Here is a 4,692-nt window from a genome sequence, read left to right on the forward strand (position 1 = left end):
CTAGTGGACAATCCAGGTACACCTCTGGTGCGGTGTAACCACAATCTAATGGGATCTTTAAGCCGCATAGGTCAGATGTCTTTGCAGAGCTGGAAAAACCAATCAGTTTGACACCATACTGATGCGAGAGTCCATCCATAGTCATTACATTTTCTGGCTTTATGTTAGCATGAGTGAATCCAGAGTTGTTCAGAGCCATCAGAGCAACTAACATTTGATATGCAATTGCTCTGATCTCAATAAGGTGAACAGGTGTCCCATTTGTTGCTAAAACTAATTCCAGAAAGGTTGAATCCAGTTTCTCATAGGCCAAGCAGGTCCTGTCTTGGTATGAAAAACACTCAGAGAAGTTGACTATATTGTTGTCCTGGAGATTTAAATTTTTTAGTTGTTTCAATATCTGCACCTCTCCCTTATTTGGAGAATAAAACTTGTTTTTAACTAATTTAATTGCCAAATTTTCACCTGTTCTCACATTTTGGCACTCAGCAATCTGACAAAACTTCCTGTAATGTGATATTTTTTTGATTTGGTAAACCTCTGATCCGCTTGCAACAGAAATACCTTCCTTAATTCTGAAAGTAGAATTATCTAAACATTCCTGTGTGGATTTCGCCATTTTAAATCTTCTTGTGGGAGTCCAAAAACAAGCGTCTCTCTTCTAGACAAAGTGTATATGAAGTGTCTCTCTTCTAGACAACGTGCATATAAAGGGATTCTGCGCTTTGTGACGTCAGAAGTAATATGTAAATGAGCTCACTCGGGAGTCACGTTGTACGTCGTTCCGTTATCATGGTGGCTCCTTGTGGTTGTTGCGCGCGCGCGTGCACGCTGACCTGGCACGTGCGGGGGGGTGGGGGGTGGGGTGGGGTGGGGGGGGGGGCTTGTTCCACAACTTTATAAAAGCTGCTGATGAAGAGGATCAGACTGTCTCCTCCCTTCGGTTCTCTGCTCTCCCGTCGCGCTTCGCTCCGTTTCTTTCTGTGACGCTGCAGAGCTGGTTTCCCCACTAATAGCGATTTTTGAAATAACATGAATTACATCATGTAATACCTCGTTGGAAACCCCGTTTTATGTACTTTTAGAAACCGTTTGAATTATTTTTATTCGATTAGTAATTCCGAAGTTATGACCCGGATAATCTAGAGTGAGAAATATCAACATCTGTGGTTCTTTGTTGTGAGTTTCTTCAGCACTTCAGGAGAAGTCTCTCATGTCTCTGCATCTGCTGCAGCTGCATTATTGGTACTGGAAAGGTGAAATCTAAGCCCCGCCCCTATTTAAAGTGGGGGTTTTCACGTTTTGACATAGATATCTTCTTTAACTCCTCTCTCAATTCATCTATCTTCTCTGTCCAGAATGTGGACTTGGTCACCTTCAAAGGTGTGTCCCTTGTCCTTCAGGTGGAGGTGGACTGCAGAGTTTTGACCTGAAGAGGCGGCTCTCCTGTGTTGTGTTATGTTCTTGTGTAATCGTTGTTTGGTTTCTCTAATGTAAACCTCTGCTGGACAGTCCTCACTACACTGGACTGCATAAACGACCCCACTGAGCTTCTGTTTGGGTGTTTTGTCTTCTGGATGGACCAGGTTCTAACCTGAGGGTGTTGGGTTTAAAGTTTACCGGGATGTTGTGTTTGGAGAAGATTTTTCTAAGTTTCTCTGAGACTCCTGCCACATATGGGATGATGGTGCCTTTGCCCAAAGGACGTTGCTGTTAGGTTGGCAGCAGAGCTCTCATGTTTAGTGTTAAGTTCAGTGAGATCATGGAATGGGATCAAGAATTTTCTACTGACAGGAAAAAGATCTCAGCTAACGTAGCTGTTTCTGTTTGTTTATTTATTTAGCAGACGCTTTTATCCAAAGCGACTTACAATTTTTAACCTATAGGGCATGTTGTGATCTGTGGGGGAAACTGGAGTACCCGGAGGAAACCCACGCATGCATGGGGAGAACTCGCAACTCCACGCAGAAAGGCCACAGCCGAGTTTCCAACATGCAACATTTGTGCTGCGAGGCAACAGTGCTAACCACTGCGCCACCATGCAGCCCAAGCAGTCCATCTGTAAATCACACTGGATAACTTTCTGTGGTGCATTATTTTACATTTATTTTACTACCTCTTACTGAAGCTGTCTTTAGTAGGCGCAAAATGTCTTTGGTTGTGCACCTGTGCAATAGCAATAAATTATCTTGAATCTTGATTCCTGTTAAATGTACTTCTTGAATGAGGGACCTTTTCAGGCTGAAATAACAAAACGACAAATACAGACAGAAGGACAACTGCTTTCTTCTTTTATAAGGCATTGCATCACCACCTGGTATCAGGACAGGACTCAGTATTGGAAGATAATTAAAAATCATACAACTTGGATCAGGGGCAAAAATGTGGTTGTAACATCTCTAGATATAAGTCAGCTTTAAAAACTAAAACTATTATTTATGAACTAACATTAACACTAATGACACTAATTGATATATTTTTATTATGTTGATTGAGCCCAAGGGTCTCATTACCTGAATGTTCTAACTTGATGGATTGCTCTATAAGTGCCCCTTTTTTTTTTTTACTTTAATCACCCGCCCCGTCAAAGGTCTCTGCACGGCCCTGGTATGAACTGCCGTAAAACCTGTTAATAGATATTAATGCTTCCTGGATGTAACGTCATAACTAATTACTTATTTTTATATCTCAGGGTGATGAAATCTAGTTTGGACATGACATTTATGTGTGATTAGTTATAAATCTACAACATTAATGTTCTTATGTGTAATTACATCATTAAGAGGCCCTCAAGTTTTCATTTTCTACACTTCAGCGGTAAGTTACTAGAGTTGGGGCACATTTGAGGTCATGAGGAAGCTGATTCCATCTGTGCACAGCATAGTAGCCAAAACCAGCTTCACCCTGTTTGGTTCTGACCCGGGTTCTTCCAGCTAATTCCTAAGGATCTGAGAGCTCTGCTTCTACTCTGTGTATATATTTGTAAATATTACTGTTGATTTTACATTTAAAATATTCTGTATTATTTTCTTGTATCCTTTTACATTTTGCACCAAAGAGAGTGGCACTCCAATTTCGCTGTACCTTGTACAATGACAATAAAGGCTATTCTGTAATTCTATTCTATTCTATTCTATTCTATTCTATTCTATTCTATTCTATATACTGTAAGGAGGTCCAACATATATTCTGGCCCCATGCCATTGAGGAATTTATAAACTAGTAGAAGCATTTTGAAATGGATTCTGTAGTTTACTGGTAACCAGTGTAGAGATTTAAGAACAGGAGTGATGTGCTCGGTTCTTGTTAAGACTCTAGCAGCAGCATTCTGAATAAGCTGTAGTTGCTTCACAGCTTTTTTGGGAAAACCAGTCAAAAGACCGTTGCAATAGTTGATGAACGCATGAATGAGTTTCTCTAGGTCTTGTCTGGACATGAGACCAATGAGTCTTGGTAACGAATGAAGATGATAAAACGTTGATCTAGTTATAGCCTTGATATGACCAGTGAAGCTCAGGTCTGAATCAGTTATGACACCAAGACTTCTAACCAGGGTCTTTGTCTTTATTCTTCTGGAACCAAGTTGGGCAATAACCCCCATCCTACCCTTCTTATTTCCAAAGACAAAAACTTAAGTCAATCAATCAATCAATCAATCAATCAATCAATCAATCAATCAATCAATCAATCAATCAATCAAAGCTTTATTTATAAAGCGCCTTCCGCAACCCTATCAGGAAGCCCAAGGCGCTGAACATGGTACAGTAGAAGTACAAATATAGTGAATAAATAAAAAATAAAAGCAATTCAAAAATAAAAGCAATACAAATTACACAAAAAGGTGAAACATTCTAGTACAGGACAGATGGGTAAAACAAGGGATAGAGTGAACCAATGAAAACTGTGAAAGAAATTACAAGTAATGATGTCCAACCACAGCCGGTACAATGCCGTCAGAACTAAAAAAAGAAATACAAACTTAAATGAATATTCTTAATAAAGTCCTTAAGCATTATATAACGAACATTTCAACAAACCGATCAATAAAATACACGTTACACTTCACACTGCGGTGATTGCACTAGAATATCACGCAATACTAGTGTATTTACATACAATAATAATATAATAAACAAAAGAAAACATTTACCTCATTGGGCACACTCAAAGGGAATAAACTTTAATCCTTACGCCGTGAGGTAGTCCAAAAAAGGCACTCTTTTATTTTGCTTACTGCAGACGTGCAACCTCGTGGCTCATCTCTTAATTGCTTGCTGAGTGTGCCAAGAAAAATGCCCCCTTAGCAACAACGGACGGAACTATAGAAAAGGTTCCCATCTAATTGCAGTTAGTACAAATAAACATTTAAACATATAAATCTAATGAACAGAACATGAATTACCATTGAAATATTATATCTCAATCTTTCAACTAAGTGTTTCAACATTAAATCCAATAAAATGAACTTAAATGCGAGAGTTGCCTTTGACGGCAGCTACACACGTTCTTTGTGCAGGACAATGTCCCAACACCTGGCTTGCCAGCAAAGGCCTCAAAGATGAATGAATGACCCATCCTCTTCACCCAATCAGGCCCTATGAGCCTATTGAAGCAGACACTTACTGGAAGAAGTTAAAACTTCCCTTTTTTGCTCATCTTTGGGGATTTTGCAGCTGTTGATTTTAATGAATA

This window comes from Nothobranchius furzeri, chromosome 17 (assembly GCF_043380555.1).
Source record: "Nothobranchius furzeri strain GRZ-AD chromosome 17, NfurGRZ-RIMD1, whole genome shotgun sequence".
Classification (NCBI taxonomy): Eukaryota; Metazoa; Chordata; class Actinopteri; order Cyprinodontiformes; family Nothobranchiidae; genus Nothobranchius; species Nothobranchius furzeri.